At 32.7% G+C, this 20,477-nt stretch overlaps 2 long non-coding RNA genes across 2 annotated transcripts; one reads left to right on the plus strand and one right to left on the minus strand.

The window, feature by feature from the left end:
- Positions 1-4,414: 4,414 nt before the first annotated feature.
- LOC150034835 (uncharacterized) lies at positions 4,415-11,090 on the minus strand. The gene is made up of 2 exons (XR_016530564.1): positions 5,843-11,090; positions 4,415-5,625 (listed from the first exon to the last, which is right to left on the minus strand). It is a non-coding gene; the product is annotated as an uncharacterized LOC150034835 (long non-coding RNA).
- Positions 11,091-12,400: 1,310 nt separating this feature from the next.
- LOC150034836 (uncharacterized) lies at positions 12,401-16,267 on the plus strand. The gene is made up of 3 exons (XR_016530563.1): positions 12,401-14,854; positions 14,947-15,033; positions 15,119-16,267. It is a non-coding gene; the product is annotated as an uncharacterized LOC150034836 (long non-coding RNA).
- Positions 16,268-20,477: the final 4,210 nt, after the last annotated feature.

Below are 20,477 nucleotides of genomic sequence, written 5' to 3' on the forward strand. Positions count from 1 at the left end.
GTAAAGAACTTTCGATTGTATGTCCAAAAAGTAAAACAGAGAGGGGAAAAACAATTTAATTCATTTGGAAGTGAAAACAAAAGCAATAAGAAACCCCAAAGTAGGGAACAATAATATTATGTTATAAAGTGCTTCTTTGAACCATTCCTTACTTGTTTCCCCACTTTCAACTCAATCTTATTCACCTATTCTTTTTTCTCCAACGTTTTAAAATTTTGTATACTAGGAGAAAACGGTTGTATCAATTTCAACTTAATAATTATATTAATTTAAACTATCGACTTTTATAAATATATGTATTTATATCTTCTATTACATTTGATTCGAAAAAAAATTGTTATAAAACTTATAATTGTATCAATTAAATTCCTAAACTTTTATGAATAAATCAATTTAGACTTTTAGTCAAAATATTCTTTAAGAATCTTCTATAAATACACTATGATTGCTATTTTGTAAACTCCAATATTTGAGAACTAATGCTTGGATGATTTTCAGAGATAATCATACTGAAGATTCTAAATTGATTGATTTATGAAACTTCATGAGTGTATTGACTCAAAATTTATGATTCAAGAACCCACAAAGCACTGCTGACGATCAACGTACAACTTCGATGACATACTTCAACGACCATCTTTAGTGGTCAACTTCGCTGATCACCTCTGACGTCCAACTCTAGGAATAACCATCACCATGCGACTACAATCGCGTCACTTCAATGATATCCTCAAATGACCATATTCAGTGCCCAAACTTTTACGACAACTACCTCCCTTGAATATTCTTTCTGACAATCATCTCTAGTGACCAACTCCGAGGTCTAACATTGCACGACTACCGTCTCTGATAGCGAACTTTGACGATCACCTCCAATGACCAACTCCATTATTTGTCTCCAAGAACTAACTCTATCGGCCAACTTAGCTGATTATATATTTAAAAAATAAAATAAATAAAAATTTGGCAGGTAAATGTGTTTAACGAGATAATTAATATTATTAGTTTATAGTGTTTACTAATTGTATTAAATAGTAATTTAACACTAATAGCATCTTTTTAAGCATATAGCCAAAACATACAAACTTGTGTATAAGTAAATTTACGAGAAAATGTAATCTAACACATTTTTATTTTTATTATAAATAGATTTTATAAAAAGTATTTTAATTCAAATAAATTTTTGAAAAACATTTTTCAAGTAATCCAAACAGATTTTTAGTTGTCTTATCCTTGTATATTAATGATTATCCCTTATCTAACTAATGTAAAACTTTGATCGCATTCCCGGCACCAATATATATGCATAATAAACCATAGCATACAATTTGATATAAGATGTCATACAAATAACCCTAAACTCCTTGATAGCCTAATTTTTTATTTTTCTTTTTTTGAATTTTTGCAAATTACACTCATAAAATTTTAATAATGTGAAAGAATATTGTAATTTTGTTATTTGTATGAAACAAAAATATTTTATCTACCTCAAGTATAATGGTTACATGTAAAATATTGTAAAATATATATGAAGGTTTTAAATTGACATCTCAATTAAGTTTTAAAATTTTGAAAAATTTACGTGCAATTGAAGGGTTAAACAAAAAGTTAAAGCAAACAAAAATAACGCAAAAAAATCTTACATTTTAGATGACAAAAACCTACACCATAAACCGCAACTTAGTAACTGAACTCTACACCCTCAAATATAGACTTTCTAACTTCAAACTAAACAACACCCCTTATACAAACTTTTTAACTCCACGAACACATTAATTCTAGATTGCATAACTCAATTCATAACGGTAAACCACACGAAATTTCGGTTTTACCTTTAATCATTTTTTTAACAAATTAAAATTACTTTACCAAGAAGCTTAAACAATTTAATTTGAAATTTTATGGTATTAAAAATTAAACTGAAATAGTTACATATCTGTTTTTTTTTTCAAACAGAAATAACTACATATGTTAGATTTATTTTATAATGTATCCTAAATAATTAATAGTTCATGTTAACTGTTACGCCTAAAATCAGACATCATTATTTAAAAATAAAATTCTAGATGTTGGTCTGTCATTAAGAATAAAACAATTAAATAAAAATCATAATTTTAAATGCTTGGCTTTTGGTAATATTGTGGGGTGCCATAAATATCCTATTTGGATTCTTTCATTTGTCTCCTTTCCTTTCTTCTCATATGCTACAAACTCCAACTTAATTAAGAAAGCGACCACTTTTTTTTCTCCCTTAAAAAAAGGACCACCTACATTATTATTATTATTATTATTATTATTATTATTATTATTATTAGTAATAGTAGTAGAAGGAAAGTTTTTACCGATAAAAAAAATGTCAATCTATTTATAAAAATAATAATAAAAAAATATAGATACCGATAGACTTCTATCCGCGTCTATCATATAGTATCAATGATAGATTTCCATTAGCATCTATTACATATTATTATTAATAGACTTCTATCAGTTTCTATCATTAATAGACACTGATACAATTCTATCAACCTCTATGAGTTTGTATAAAAGAAGATTAAATTTTGCTATTTTGGATAGATAGTCTCCTTATTTTTCTATTTAGAAAATTCTCTTTTTTTGTATTATTATTATTTTAATGTTTAGCAATTAGGACCACCTACTTTGACTCTTTAGATTATTACAGGTTAAACAACACGAGTTGTCAACCAGAAAAATTAAGACAAAAATGCATAATATTTGGATTTTGTTTGGTAATGCTAATAAACTTTTTAATTGTAAAAATATAATTTAGTTTCGTTTTGCCAAATTTAAATTCCAAAACGGATATGCGTTAATTTTTTACCCAATCCTCAAATTTGAATCTCAAAATCCATAGTTTCCTATATATCGAATTTCTTTATCTTTATTTTTTCAAATTTTCATATATTCTTATACCTTTTCTTATTTTTTCAAAATTTCATATATTTTCTCGTATTTAGATCTACTTGTTTAAGAAAATATAACATTTTATCAGTAATTTTTCAATTTAAGTAATATATTTGTTATAATAATATTGATATATACATTTTAAAAAATCACGAGATCTAACCAATAACACTTTTTTGGCTCTTAATAATTTCAGGGTACTATTCTCTTACGACACTTCAACAAGTAAGACTTTTGTTTGATGGTAGATAGGATGAAAATTCTCATTAATTCGTCATTTCAACCATTTGTGGATTCCATTTCAAATAAAGTGTTTTTCCTCCACCAATCACATTCTTTCTTATTTGACCATATACCGATATGCCTCCAATAAATCCAACATCATTAAGATTGTCGAAGACAAATGTATATTATGACTGATGTTGATTATTTCAGATTCTCTGTAATGATTTATATGTTGTAGTTGATCATGTTCCATCCAATCCCTTATTTTATGAGAATAGTATATACAAGGGTGCGAATAATCGTTTTGTATAACAAATACATTCTAATTGTTCACACATACAACTATAGGTAATTGTTAGTCTGTTTGTTCTTTTAGATGATTTTCTTCCAAGCTTCATGAAAAAAGAAAATATGGTTTCTTAAACAAAATTGTATTTTTGGGGATAAATCATTTATCTGTCTTACGAGGGTATTTTGTTATTTGTCAATTTTGAATAGAGTTTTCAATTGATCAAAATCCAACGTTAAATTTGTAATTGCTCTAGTTTGTCCTTTAATTTTCATTTTGTCTCTAAACTTTAAAATATATTATATATTTATCTTTTTAGTTTTCTTCTCGTTTGGTCTTTAAATTTTAATATTTTATATTTTTATCTCGACTTTTTATATATGTTCACTTTTAGTATTTGAAAATAATTTTAAATTGTTTAATTTAAAATAACTATTATATAGAGTTTTTAAATGAATTTTAGTTGGGAAAGTAAATTAGTGAAAATTAATTTAATACATTCTATTTTATTATTTTAAGTTAATTTATGGAAACTAACAAGGAAAATAATTATTTAGTGAAATAAGTTTAAAGGTAAAAGTGTAAATACTAAAATCTAGAAATAGATGGAAATAAAACTTAAAATGGGACCAAATATAAATTAGACCTAAAACCACATTATCATTTACAGGCTAATTGTTATGGATAATTTTGGACATAAGAGAAAGCCTAAGAGAGGAAGTCAAATTAAAGTCAAAGTCATGAAACTAATTTGTCATGAAAGGAGTAAGCCTTCTCTCTTATTAAGATTATGAGATCTCTTGATTTTCCCAATGTGGGATCTTCAACATGTCCCCTCGAGATGGTGTTTCTTTGGGTTCATCATTCTTTGATTGAAACCCAACTTTTGTTTTTTTAGATCAAATGACCGTTTGGTTTCACATGCTTTGATAGAACATAATAAAAGAACAAAGATAATAATGGAAAAAGACAATGAAATAGTAAGAGAACACCCTATATTTTTCATGTATACCAGATTGAAGGTAATACAATATATATTGAAGACTTGAAGATAAAAACTCCTAAGTCCTTATTTCAAAAGAAAGACCAAAGGAGGAAAAGGGCCACCGTTGTGATTGAAGATGACGACTAGCTATCTTGGATAGGAAAGAGAGGCTTGATCGGTAATCACAAATTTAAAGATCTTTCTCTACTATCTTTGAATTTATGAGCGTCTGCCAAACAGTTAGCTTGAAAATTCTGATAGTGATCTTACTCCTGCCAAAGACTTCGCAGTTCAACAAAATAGGCCGACAAACTTCTATTTTCCTGTTTTGTCTCATGCACCTTCTTCCAACTCTAAAAGACACTTAGGCCAACTTACCCATCTTTGAATAGGTATGAGAGGCCACATTCCATGTTGATTAGGGGTTCGTTACCCATATGTCACATGAGTTGGATTGTTTGCTTTTGATTTTGGTTTAATTGACTAGTAATGGTAGAAAAAAACTATAGGACCCGAGGCATCTTCTTACCATCTGAGAGAGTTCCCTAAATCAATGAAAGCCCTTACTCTTTACGTACTTACTTTCCAAAACCAATGAGTCAAGAGAGGCCATGAACCTGGTGGAGTTACCACTATTGCTAGCGGTGATGCCTGGACTTTTATTACACTTGAGGGCCAATCTCTGTTTGGCCCAAGGAAACCTTTTCACGCCTTCATTATCTTTTGGGAGGCCTATGTCCCATAGAAACTATCTACTTGAGATTGTCCCTTAGTTTGTAGGTTCTGACACAAGGTTAGAGTTCTAGATCTTCTAGAGTGGTATTTAACTGATGGCTCGGGCCCCCTCTGGAAGGGGACCTTCTTCACCTTCCACCAAAGTTGTGCAGGAAAGGCCCAAAGCCAATCCCAGGAATAGTGAAGCTTCATAGGGTCTTTCTGTCTAGGTGTAGGTAGTCCACATCTTCACACACATGTCTATTTTAGCGAGCCTCTCTTCGAGACACTGCCCAGATTGTTACACTTTTCGTGCGAGTCGAAACTTACCCGACAAGGAATTTTGCTACCTTAGGACCGTTATAGTTATGGCCGCCGTTCACCGAGGCTTCAGTCGTTTACTCCACTATCATCAAGTCACCAACTTCCTTGAATTTCTAGCACTAGATAGGCATCAGCCCCATACATGGTCTTACGACTTTGCAAAGACCTGTGTTTTTGGTATATAATCACCCAAGCTGGAATTACTGATATTTGACATCCTTAGAAAACCATATTTAATTTCTAAAAATATTCCTATAATACTTGGATAACAATGTTGACGGTATTTATTTTAATTATAAAATGAAAATAAAGAAGAGAATATATATATATATATATATACCTTGCATGTTGATAGAATGGTTAAAAAATTAAAATGGCTATACCTTCAACACAGGAATCCTGAAAACCCATGTTCCAGGAGGACATTCAAAACTCTTGAGATGTCCTCTGTAAGGGCATCTTAGGATACTCGAAAATTTTCAAATGTTTGAAATCTTACATTATCTCAAAACAAAGACATCGAACTAGATGTCCACTCTATTGGAATATTGGATTCCTACGTAAAAAACGACTCTTAATAGGCTATCTTCACAGTTGCCTCATCCCAAAAAAAAATTGAGATGGGTAGGAAATAAGCTCAAAAGAGATGCCATGAAGAATGAGCGAAGCAAAGAATAGAGGGCTATAGCTCAATTGGCCCTCCTCGTCCTTGGAGGTCGAGTTCACGGTCAAGTTGTCTCGTTATTTGGAATTTATGCTTGACAGGCCCCTATTTGGGGTCCTATGTGTCCTCATCCAACCATCGGGAGTCCTATTCTTAAAAGGATAAAATAAATTTAAATCCTTGTACTAAAGAGGTGGAAGAAACCACTTTTGCTCATTGTCGTTACTATATAGTGAACTCCATTGTTTTGGTTTGTTTTGGTTTGTTTTGTTTTCTTTATTTATTATTATTTTTTAATATAAAATCAAATCTAATAAATACTATAAATCTAGAGAATTAGAATATATATTTGAAGCTTATATTGCATTCCTCCCTCCATGGTCTCGTCAACCCTTGATACATATATTCGAAAATTTACTGGTCAATCAATAGATAGATAACGTATAGTAACATTCAATACTAAAATAATTAGTTAAAGTAAATATGAACATAGTTCAACTCACATCAAGTTTATAATATCAATTTTGAAGAATTTTGATCCTTTCATCACCCATTTTATATAAAAGAAAATAAAAAATATTTATATTGTAATATCGAAATTATTGTTTTCAAATATCGAAATGATTGTTTTCATATATAGAAAAATGAGCCAATTTATTTATAAATATAACTAAATGATCATTGTAAACTTTAGATGTCTCTATCAGTATTACTGTCTATCACTAACACTGATAGATGTCTCTATCAGTGTCTATCATTGATAGAGAATGGCATCTTACTATATTTGACATTGATAGATGTTGATCTTTGAATATATAAGTTTTTCTATGTGTCTCTATCAATGTCTATCAGTGATATTTTGTTATATTTGAAAATATTGTCAATAGTTTTGCCATTTAAAACAATTACCCATATCGAAAATCATACCTAAAATAAACTTATATATTGAAATATTTCAATTTAAAACCAAAATCTAACCCAAGCATCACATTTTGCATAAGTCCTAAATGATCATTGTAAACATATTCAAAGTTAGAACAACCTAATGACCGTTCAAATTGTGCATTGTAATTTCTCTAGATTACCTGTCGCATTGTTCCAATCCCTTATTCATTTTTTCCACGACGTTTGACATCATTTATTTATTCTCAAATCTCGAGGTCGATAGTATGAACACTATGTCAGTTGAGCTACGTTTTAGTTAGCTACATTTTGATGTATGCTATTTGAGCATTATTGTTATCTTTCACACACACGTAACTTCTTTAGTTTCTTGTTTTTGGCATTAATATCAACAGTATATCAATTCCTTCCAAAGAAAAAAAGGAAAAAAGGAAAGAAAAAAAAATCTATAGCTGAACATGCATTAAATTATGGCCCAAAGAAAACAGATTTTTCTTTGAATGTAACAGCACATGCTATAAAAAAGTAACCTTGGCCAACAAATTAAAATTAGTCAATGAATGATTGCTTTCTCTCGTCATGTATGTTTCTTTCTTTGTCATTTTCAAATCTCTGTCTCTGTTTGTTTCTTACTATTAGATGGTGTCAGAATGTAAACAAAAGAAAAGATTCAATGAATCTTAGCTCTAATTTAAAGCAAGAGGGTGAATAATTTCTGAGATGTTGATGTATGAGAAAATATATAATAATTTCAACCACTCCTATTAATTTTTGAAAGAGTTTTTTGGCATCACCGAAAGTACTTGTGCCATGAAAGAAGTTACTTTTTCTCATTCAAACTCATTACGTTTGGGAGTAACATAAAAGTGCTTTTAAAAAAAAAACGTGTGCATGTAACGTTTGATCCGACAACACCAAGGAGGAGGGCCGATCTACCAGGGAAATGACCCCTAAGGTTAACCGACCTTGGCTCGCTCAACCGTTGAGTTCAATCTCACGAGTTTGACTTCACCGATGACATATCAGCTTAATCTTTTGAGTCAATCGATGATTTAAGATGGTATTAGATCAGGAGTCGGTCCAAGGAGATCATGTTGTCAAACCTCTACAATGTTATTTCTTCCTCAACCTTTTGGGTCAATTAGTATTTTAAGACCAACAAAATTATTTTTCAGAGTAGGTGATCCAGGTAGGTTATTCTGTATTCAAGCCCTGCATTGTTGTTTGCTCCCTAATTAATATTGATTTCCACTTGTTAAGTCTTCTTCATATTTCAGACCCACAAGAGGTGTTAGTAGATGATATATAATTAAATTTACCTTCACCTACAAGCTTAAGCTTTTGGGTCAATAGATGATTTAAGATGGTATCAGATGTTGGTTCAAGATGTCCTAGGTTCAAATTCCTCCATTATTGTTTCTTCCCCAATTAATATTTATTTCCACTTGTTGGGTCTTCTCCATATTTCAAGTCCACAAGTGAAGAGGAGTGTTAGATGATATATAATTAAATATACATTTACTAACCTTTACCAATTAGCTTAAGCTTTCAAGCCCCTGCATTGTCCACTTGTCGGGTCTTCTTCATAATTCAAGCTCACAAGTGAAGGAGAGTGTTAGATGATATACAATTAAATTTAGCTTTACCCACAAACTTAAACTTTTGGGTCAATCGATGATTTAAGAATTTTGACTATATAAAAAAGACAACCAAACTCCGAGTTTGGATTGAGATCCATACAAATGATATAAAACTATTTTGACAACCCACTACATAACAGTTCAATTTGTCACCAACGTTTCAATTAATGACCTAATAAACTCTTGACACATTTGTTGGGAAAATATTCTCATTCGGAAATAATATTTCTATATAGGGAACATAGTACATACACTCAAGGTAAGTTCAAAATATACACTGTTCTACTTTAATAAACACATCCACTAAATTAATTAGTATATGAGGGTTGGAGTTGTTGGGAACAACCTCCAACTTCTATAGCAAGGGAAACGAAAAAAAAATATCAGAGAAATTAAAAGAAAGCAATAAAATAAGAAATATTAGAATTTACGAAATCTATTATGTGAAAAATTGTTACAATCTCAAAGAACAATTCTCTCTCGATCCCAATTACAAAATACTCTCGTGAAGCTTTTATACTACTCACACCCTTTTTCCACTCTCAAACTAGAGAATATATAAAGGGAGTTTAAATAGAGTTAGCACACTCAAGCTTAAAGTGTTTTTCACTGGAACAACTTGAAACTACATGTGTATGCCTCTTTTATAAGTTTGGAGTCCATCTCCATTCATCAATTTAACTGATGTGGGACAAACTGCACTTTTAGTATTTTGCTGAAGCCCAACAAATTCCACCTTGGCAAGATATTTTAAGAATCCACGGATTCTGCAACATCCATTGTCTTCATCAACAATCATAATTCTCATGTCATAGAATTATAACCTATTTCACCATAAAAAGTAGACCACTTGAAATACAACCTTTTAAGATTTTTCATTTTCATCACATGTCGATAAACTCTGCTGAAATTTATGGTGCAACTTCCATCTACTTGGCACACCGGGAAATCCATCAGCTATCGACATAGCCTCCACCACACACCTTGCATATCCGCCAAGTCAATGTTGTGTGCAAACTTGTGGAATCACTAACATCACATCCTCTATCATGGTAAAGTGGAAATATTATGAGGATGAATTCTGTCTTCTTCATAGGAAGTCACCATCTCCCCTGACGAGAAAGACACCGTTCACATTCGATCCAGAGCCATTTGACGAACCTGCTCTGTTTTTCATGCACCCAGCCTGTCTGCATCCCCAATAGCCTATCTTCTTCTCAAAGACTCCTTCTTTGAACCTTTTGCTGGAATCACTTCGGATTTGCACTAGAATACCATCATCATATAACTTTTACTTGTGTAACTCATTTTTATATCAACACATCCTTGACTTGCACTTGCCACAAGCCAAAGTTGATCCTTCTAATAAATTTCTCCACATCAAACTTTATTAGACTCGTAAGTTTGACACACATCTACTTTAATCCTAGCAAATTAGCAAATAGTGAACAACTCACACTATTAAAAAACATCGCATCTATTTCAAGAATTCTTTTTGGATGTGGAAGCTCAGACAAAGCTGCAATCACGGAGCATACTCAAACATTCAAGAAACTACAAACCTCATGCTCTGATACTACTTGTTGAGAAGAACCTCTCACTTCTATTACAAAAAAAGGAAAAGAAAATATCAGAGAAATTAAGAAAAAGCAATAAAATAAGAAACACAAAAATTTATGTGGAAAAATCCCAACTCAAAAAAAAAATCCATGACTCACCAGAAATAAATCCACTATGTGAAGAATTATTACAATCACACAGAACAATTCTCTCTTCCGATCCCAATTACAAAACATTCTCTCAAAGTTTATACTACTCATACTATTTTCCCACTATAAAACTGATGGAACACAAGACATACGCAACGGAATAAGGATTTAATTACACTCTAAGTGCTTTTAATCAAAAGGAATTTAGCATGCAAAATGAAGAAAAATCAGTAAATTAACTTACCTTTAAAGCTCCCGAAAACCGAGAGAGAGAAAGACATGGAAAAAGAAATGGATCTTTGGGTTGGGTTATGAATTTTTCTCAAAGAAAAGAGTTTTTTTTTTAGCCCAAATTTGAAAAAAAAAAAAAATGGCAAAATGGACAAAGTTTTTCAACCAAATTGAAAAGCCCAATTTATAGAAAAAATTGTGATCGAGCCACTGGGACTAGTTTTATGCTTCCGCTCATGAGATTTAGATTTCTTTTCATGTTTTTCTTAACTTTCAGTTTTGAAGTTTGAAACTTACTATTAAGAATTGTTTTTAGACTTATTTATTATAATTTATGGTTTATGGGTACCTTATTGTTGTTTTTAATATTTGAATTTAATGAAAGCCTTTTGCACTTATCTTATTTATTTAGCATTTATTTCACCATAAAAGAGTGTCGTTTTAAGTTCCATGCATGCATATATTTAGTAATGGCCTAACTTAATTCCTAGGGGGTCGGGTCGTTACAGTTGGTATCAGAGCCTAAGTTTTAGGTTCTGTAGACTGACTTACGATGTAAGTCTTGGTTGTGTGTCCCTTATGGCTATTCACGGATCCTTCGTCCTCGCCAGGTATGTTCTTTCATTAAATGTTTTATGGAAGATGTGTTTAAAAGCCTTCATGTCTAAGCTTTATGTATTGACTGATTATTATTGCTAGTTTAATGACCTGAAAGAAGTTAGTATGAGATGGTTATTTTGTTTTGGTATTATAGAAAGAAAGAAGAATCATAATAAGGCCATTTTATGTTAGTTTAATTCATGGAAGGACTGTTAGAAACGGATATATATTTCTGTTCAAGGATATTGAAACCTGATAGAACTATGAACTGTTATGCACTTATGACATGAAAGAAAAAAAATGGATGTATTTGGTTAAGCTATAAAATAAGGTAGGTGAATTGGAAATTCACTGGGAAATAATATTAAGTTTTTCATTACGTGAATAAAACTAGTGGTGCTACAAGGAACTTTATCACAAGGCACACGTTCATAATTACGAAATTAAAGTTTCTTTATAAGATAATAAAGAGGTGAGGAAGAGACTATAAATTTTATTAAGGATTACTAAATATTAAAGTCAAAATGTTCCAAGAAAAAATTGAAAGGATTAATAGGTCATGATCACTTTCATGGTATCGAAGTTGGTGGAGCGAGTAATGTATGGTGTTTTGGTTCTTTATGTAACGTGCCTAAAAGGAAGAAGAATTATTAGATGGAGCATAAAGCGATAGTATGAGAAACTCTTTTCAAGACCTAAGTAAGATGAATTGGTCAAGGAATGCCAAGATGATTGAATTTATAGTTGCCTTTAGATGGGAGAAAACGAGTTATTGGATTAAAAATTCTTAAGGTGCTTGGGTTTGAACTATGTGTTTATTGCAATGAAAAGGTTTAAGTTTAATTAACCATACCAAGAGGAAGGATAAACGTTTTGAAGTTTAAGAACAATGTGATCTTGTGGGGATACTCTACTATGGTTCCAAGTTTGGAATGGAATTTTAGTTTTATGGAAAAGGGTATAAAAGGTCATATGTCTTGGTTTAGGGATTATGTTTCACTCTGGAAGTGAAAAGTGCACCTTCAAGTTGTTGGGTTAAGCAAGGATAAATATGAAGAAAAATAAAAGTATTTAAGGAAAGGTTTTATTTATTTGGGAAGATAAATAGAAATTAATGTGTTCAAGACTCCCAAATAGTTAAGTATGGTTTGGATTTTAAAACATGATATGGGTGGATATAAGGCGTTGGTTTTATATATATATATATATATATATATACATATACATATACATATCTATATACATATACATATCTATATACATATACATATATATATACATATACATACATATATATATATATATAGCTTGCTTAGGTTGTTAGATTGTAGACTGTGAAAAGGGATTCAAATAGTCACATGTTTTGGTACAAATATATTTCACTAGGAAAGTGAAATAGAGCATCTTGGATTTATTGGTCTTGGAAAAGATAAGGGAAGATGAAAGGATTTGAGAAATATTTTGTTGTTTTGAGAAGGTAAGGGGAATTGCTGTTTTGAGATTAAGAACAAAGGTTTGGTTTGGTGTCCAAGATAGGAAATATGTGTTTACGAACCTTTAGAGTTCGTATGAACGATCTCATTACTATTTGGAACTATAGATCTTAGTATTTGTTGGTTGAATAGATATCATGCCTAGCTACTAGTCATAGAACTCAATTTTAGCATGAGAATTTGATTAAGCTAGACTATCACGTGTTGGAAGAGTGCTTAGCAATCTTCTTCAAATATAGAGGAATTGGAGGAAATAATGTTTTAGGAAAGGATATTTAGTAGCAATAGTTGCTAGAAACTATGGAAATGGAAGGGGCAAGGCCTCGTTAAAGAGGGGAAGACTTTGAAAGGTATTAGCAAGGTCTAGAGGTTTTGATGGTGGACACGAATATTTATAACAAGGAATTAATGAAGCCATCAATTTTATTTGAAGGTGAAAGTAATCTAGCTGCAAGTAAGAAACAAGCTATATGAGTATTAAGGTTGAGTAAATTTGATCTCCTAGAATGACCCCTAGCACTAAAGATGAACTTGAGTTGAGAGCAACTCCTATCCTTAAGGCTCCTCATAGAAGGACTCTGGCAGAGTTGGAATAGTCTAAGTCACTTATACAAGAACCATTTAGCAAAGTGTTTCATATGTGCCTTAATATTTTTCCTTTAAGCACACCAGCTTTGTTTATTAGGAAAGAAAGATGATTCGCACTTATCAACTATTACGAATTGAATATGATAGCGTATCTCGGTTGCGGTGGATTGTCAGGGCAATTAGGTGCCAAATCCGAATTCTGAATCCTGGACTTGAGATGCCACAAGAGATATATTTTCTGTTGCATGGACAGTAAGGTGACCCACTCTATGGAGTGTGAACATTCTCAATATAGATGTATGCAATCATGAAGGTCTTTATCTTAGAAACTGAGATTAGGTAATAGTTACAGCTATTATGAGGTTATGGTGATTTATTTTTATGGGGACTTCAAGAGTCTCATTTAAGTGAGATTTTCAGACTCGTGCATAGGAGGGTCTAAATGGTGTTATGTGTTTATTTTAAGATTAAAGAGTAACATGATATTATCTCAGATAAGTTATACAATTCATGGTAGGAGTTGAAGACTTTTTGAAATGTGGAGTTAATGCTAATTAAAAGTTCTTTAGTAGAATTATCGGTCTGAAGAAGCAATTTGGAAACAATGGGATGAGATAAGAACTAAGTATCACGCGCCTTTAAGGACTTGAACTTTCGAAGGTGAAAGTTTCTTAAGGAGGGAAGAATGTAACATCTCGAATTTCAAGAAAATTTAAGTTAATTATCTAAAATTATTGAGTTTAAATTTCTCTTTCATTTGGAAAATTAGGGTTAAATTGAAATAATTGAAAAACTTTTATTGGTTAAATTGAATTTAATTGATTAGATATTCGAACTGATTACCTTGAAAATATTGAATTTTGCTTCCCTTTGATTTTGGATTTTAGGGTCATCTTAAAAAAAATAACAATAATAAAATAGATAATTAATTTCATGTGGTTTTGAATTGATTTAAATATTTGGAAGGATTTAATTTGTATCAAATTGATGGATCCTATGCCCTTTAATTTGGGTTTTTGAAGCCTAAATTAAGATAATTTAAAAAGTTAATTGATGTCTAAATTTAACCGAATCTTTGAAGATTTTGGAGATATTGTGATAAAATATTTTATTTATCTTTTCAAAATTTGGAAAAAATAAAATAATTGAGATTTTTTCGAAATTAAATGAGAGTGAAAAGAGGTCAAAAATTGGGGAGAAAGTAATTCGGTTTATCAGCGATAGCTTCTATAAGATTATCGATTTTCAGAGTTTGAACCGTTGGATCGAGCTCAAATTTGGTCAGTCTGTTTGAGACATGTAGGGTTTTATTTTGAACGGTTGGATAATTGTTTGAAGCTCTAGTTTGTTCGTAATTGCTACTGAATAAAATTTATAAACTAGAAATTCCCCTTCTCTCCCACTCTCGCAAACCCTCCTCATGCATGACCCTCACTACCAGCTACTAGCCTAAACAATTTATGCCATCCAACAGCAACACATGTTTTCTATCTATAGCAGCCACAAGTCAACGCGTCGTCGACCGCCATTACCCCGATCTTTGTCGGAATTTTGAGGAAAACCTTGGGTAAGACTTATTTTTCTTTATAATTTATGAGGTGAAGTTCACCCTTTTGATTTTGGGTTAAATTAGTAACCTCTCTTTGGTTTGAAACTTAGATTCAAGGTTTGGAAGTTTTGAGGCATTGACCATCAAGCTAGATACCATTTTGTTTCGCAGAAAATTGGTGAAGATTGATAAGTTTTGTAAGTTGTTGGATGGTTATTCTTTTGGATTGAGAATAATAGTGGGAAAATTAAGTTATTGATTTTGGATTTAATTCATGATCAGATTGGCTAATTAAATCGAGTATTGGAATTTTTCTTGGACCAAGCCACACCTTTAGGTTGATTCAACCGTGCTAAAGAAGATCTAAGGAGATTTTGTTTTACGTTTTTTACCAAGTTGAGGTAAGTGATCTTACTACTGGAACTGCCCTAGTGCCTGACAATGATAATTATGATTTATTGGGAATTATTAAGCATGATATTTATGTCTGCCTTTATTGCCGAGGTTTGAAATGACTAGAGTCAAGAATTGACAAATATGATTTACTGAGGATATATTGATAGTTTGATGTTTATGTATGCCTTGCTGATATGATAGTTTAAAAGACTAGTTCACATAGAGATGTTTGAATACTAGTATGATTTGAGTATATTATTTTTATTGAAGATCTTGCTGAATCTGAGGAGGATGAGATGCATACATATGTTGTAAAGCTATGATGAAGAAATTTATATGTATATTGTAGAATCATGATGATGAGATGTATACGTATGTTATAGAACCATGTCGAGATTGTGATGTCAAGATTGTGATAGTCATTTTATTGATTAGTTAGAATGCCCACCAGTTTGTGTTTTCTTCGGGACTCACCAGTTTGTATTTCCTTCGAGATTCACCAGATATTGTGTTTCCTTCAGGATTCACCAGTTTGTGTTTCCTTCAGGATTCACCAGTTTGTGTTTCCTTTGGGATTCACCAGGTTGTGTTTCCTTCAGGATTTACCAGATTGTGTTTCCTTTGGGATTCACCAGAGGTAGTGGGCATATTTAACTAAAGTAGAATAGAACTCAGTTTTTTATGTATGTATGTGTCCTATGAGGACTAGGATAGTTTATATGTTCCACAAGAGGTAGGCATCTAGAGGACATAGATGCCTAACCTGACCCCAGTAATGGGGTTACTTACTGAGAATTTTATACTCATTCTTTCTCATGTTGTTGTTTCAGGTAAGGGTAGAGATTCACCGGCGATGGACAAGCGGAATTCGTGATCGAGCCACTGGGACTAGTTTTATGCTTCCGCTCATGAGATTTAGATTTCTTTTCATGTTTTTCTTAATTTTCAATTTTGATGTTTGAAACTTACTATTAAGAATTTTTTTCAGATTTATTTATTATCATTTATGATTTAGGGCACCCTATTGTTGCTTTTAATATTTAAATTTAATGAAAACTTTTTGCACATACCTTATTTATTTAGCATTTATTTCACCATAAAAGAGTGTCGTTTTAAGTTCCATGCATGCATGTATTTAGTAACGGCCTAACTTAAGTCCTAGGGGGTCGAATCGTTAGCGTAAAGGGCTTTAGGCTATGGCATCAAGTTGAAAAGAGGTGTGTGAATAGTAGAGATGTGGTTTTTAGAGAAAATGAGATGTTCATAATGTCAAAACAACCATCTTCTATAGTGACAAAGACTAGTAGCACTAGATTTAAGGTGGAGCTTCAAAATGATCATAGAGTTTCTACTTCCTCTCAAAATCTAGAGTTTGAAGGTGATGAGGCTGCTGAAACCAGTGAGCATATGTCAGTGAGACACATGGAGACTTACACAATTATTCATTGGCAAGAGACAAACGTAAAAGAAAAATTGTGCCACCAACTAGATACCAAGAGTTTGATTTTGCTAGTGTAGCATTGAGTGTTGCCATTTTTTTGAGTAATAATGAACCTATCAGCTTTGAAGAAGCAACAAATAACCCAGATGCTAAACAATGGATTGAGGGAATGAATGATGAAATGAAGTCCCTCAACCAAAATGACACTTGGAGACTAGTACCTTTGTCTAAAGGGTACAAACATATCTCATGCAAATGGATTTACAAATTTAAAGAAGAGATTCCAGGTGTGCAAAAGTCTAGGTTCAAGGCTAGGCTTGTTGCCAAGAGATTCCCTCAAAAGGAAGGTATTGACTACAATGAGGTATTTTCTCCAATTGTAGAGCATTCTTCCATCAGACTACTCAAGGATTTGGAGCTAAACCAGTTGGACATAAAGACAACCTTTCTACATGGCTGTTGAATGAGAAAATTTACATTCGGCAACCTCAAGGCTATGTGAAAAGTGGAGAAGAATACCTAATGTGCTTGTTGAACAAGACCATATATCACCTCAAACATTCACTAAGATGTTGGTATAAGAGGTTTGATGAAGTGATCTCCAAGATGGGGTTCAAAAGGAGCTCATATGATTAGTGTGTCTACACAAACTCTAGTAGCTTCAAGGAACTGGTCTATGTACTTCCTTATGTAGATGATATGTTACTGGCCGGGAGATCCAAAGAAGAATTGAGGCAAGTGAAAATGCTTCGTAAGAGAGAGTTTGATATGAAAGACCTAGGGAAGTCAAGGAGGATCCTAAACATTGAAATTGAAAGAGACATAAAACAGGGCAAATTGCATGTTAACCAATCTGAATATTGTTCCAAGATACTACAGACGTTCAAAATTAAGAGTGCTAAACCAATTGGCACTCCTCTTACACCTCACTTCAAGCTTTCAGCTGCCAATAGTAGAAAGAGCACAGATGAAGAGCATTTAAACCATATGAAGGTTGTCCCTTATTCCCAAGCAATGGGATCTCTTATATATCTTATGAATTCTACAAGATCAGACCTGTCCTATGCAACAAGTATGGTCAGTAGGTACATGGCCAACCCTGGTAGAAGACATTGGGAGGCAGTCAAGTGGATACTCAGGTATCTATATTCATCCAAGAATGCAAGAGCCTTATATAGACAGAATGAGCCATCCCATGATGAAGTTTATGGTTACCTGGATGCATATTATGCAGGAGATTTGGATAGAAGATGTTCCTTATCAGGCTATATTTTCCTATGGGAGAATAATTTCATAAGTTGTTTGACCTTTTCAAATATAGAGGTTGAGTTCATCACATTGTCTGAAGCTGTAAAGGAAGGTTTATGGCTGAAAGGTTTACTAAACAATTTCGGCATAACACAAACAAGAATCTATTGTGATAACCAGAGTAAAATGTACCTATCTAAGAATCAGTCGTTCATAGCAGAACCAAGCACATTGATATTAAATATCATTTCATCAGACAAGAGATTGAGAAAGAGAAAATCGAGGTAGTGAAGATTCATACCTCTGATAATGTAGCTGATATGCTAACCAGAACTATTCCATTAAACAAGCTTGGCAGATGCTTGGACCTGCTCTGGTTCAAGTTACTTGAAAAAGGTCAGCTCAAGTCAGCTCAGTAATGCAAAGAAGGAAGTTACTCTAGATGCTTACAAAGGTGAAGATTGTTACAGAAAAACTCCAAATCAAGAAGAACATCGCCGCTGACAGTTGAACCGTTGTCGACCTCTTTCTGTTATATGTTGTAACCACCAGAGCTTCATCGTTGATTATGTCGCCTATATATATAAAGGAAAACGAATGTGAGATTAATGAAAGAGTAAATAAGAAAACGAGAGAGCAAGGCATTTATTCATTCTGTCAGCGACTTGAGCCACTCTCGCCTATGAAAATCAAAGGACGAGCCCTCATAGACAAGAATTCATAACTCACTCAGGATTAAGATCAGTTACATATGATCATCCTGTGAAATATTAATCTCTTCAGTTAGTGAATTTACGAAAAGAGGTTAATATTTCTCAGTCCAATTTTATACTATATGATATGTAACATCCCGAGCCATTAGATAGACTTAAATTAATTATTTCACATTATTGGATTTTATTTCCATTTAATTTTGGTTTTAGAGCCAAAATTGAGATAATTTGAGAAGATAATTAATTTAAACTAATTTGATAAGAGATTTGGGATTTATGTTTTTAATTGATAAAAGATTTGAAATTCGAAATTTTTTTTTATTTATTGAGTTTCAAATTGAAATTTGAGATTAAAATATTATATATGTACATATTTGAGTGAGTTTATTAAAAGAATGGGAAAAAGTAAATAAAACTTAACAATACTTCTTTTGAAACCAACCAAGCACCCCCAGCCCCCAGCCCCCAGCCCCCCTCTCCAAGTGATCCACCCGTCGTCGGACATCCGCCACTCCTCCGCTGTCCGGTAGAAAGTATTTTCTCTCTATCTCGCGCACGATCTATCATTCACGCTACAATCTGAGGAACCTACGAACGCCGGGACACCTTTGCACCGCTGCTTGCCACCTAGCCGGTCACCATCTGATGGTCATCACAATTGAGTAGCGCCCGCCGTTGCTAGAATTTTGATATTGGATTGGAATTTTAGAAGTTTTCGAGGTGTTGTCTACTAAGGTTAAGGTTGTTCAACATCCTTTTTGGTAAGTTCCGTGGGTTTTGCTTGAAGTTCATAAGTACCCATTGAGTTTTAACATAGATTTAATGATGTTAAGTCATCAGCCAAACATAGCATGATCATCGAATGAACCTTCTCCTCAAGAGTCTGTCACTCTTCGTCATCCACGGCAGCCTTCTTTGACTTACCCGTCAGCGGCGCCCATAGCTCCTGCTGCTTTAGCAGGGGTCGCATCTATATCTACCATAAACCAAAACTGTTCCTCCCAGTAAATTTATTGATCTTTACGTTCACGCCAGATATCTTCGATTGTCTAAACAAATGCGGAATTTTGAAGAAACCCTAACAAGGCTCTGGTACCAGTTTGTTACAAAATTGAAAATTAAAGAATACAAAAAGGAACGTAGAGATAGAGAAGATCGACACACAGATACACGTGGTTCACTAACGGTGGGTTAGCTACGTCCACGGGCAGAGGGAGAACAGTATTATTAGTGAGACCCCCGTACTTGGTTGTTCGAAGTGCCAACAAACAAATTCAAGACATTCCAACATTATGCAAAAATAAAAACACAAACACCTTATTTTATTAAATAATAATAATTAATTTATTTACAAAACTACAAGCTTTAAAGTATAAATCCCAACAGCCTCTCGGAACCATCTTTATGCAAAACAGGTAAAAGTAGTGAAGTTAAAGGTCAAACGGAGAATTCAAACAAAGGAGGGTTATAAAATGGCAAACTTTCCCCTAATGTCCTAGCGCTGTCATGCCATGCAGCGCTAGGCATGGCACTGAATCTAATAATTATGTAACACAATAATGTTGCAACACTGTCTAATGGCACCGTGACACTAGACAATTTTGGAAAATAATTTATGATAGACTAAGATGCCTGAAATTTGTAGCTTCATGGCGATAGTGCATCTTCTATTTATATAGCATGTTTTCTAGGGTTTTAAAGAACGGAGAAGGGGAGAAGGGTTCCTACCTGAGCCATGGAGCCATAGAGCCTATTCTTTTGGTCTTCTTAGTTTTTCTTTAGTTTTTTTTATCATATTCTTTTGATTGTATACTGACTTGATGTCGACGAGTCTTGACTGCTT

Source organism: Benincasa hispida, chromosome 7, assembly GCF_027475165.1.
Source record: "Benincasa hispida cultivar pf3 chromosome 7, pf3_genome.v1.1, whole genome shotgun sequence".
Classification (NCBI taxonomy): domain Eukaryota; kingdom Viridiplantae; phylum Streptophyta; class Magnoliopsida; order Cucurbitales; family Cucurbitaceae; genus Benincasa; species Benincasa hispida.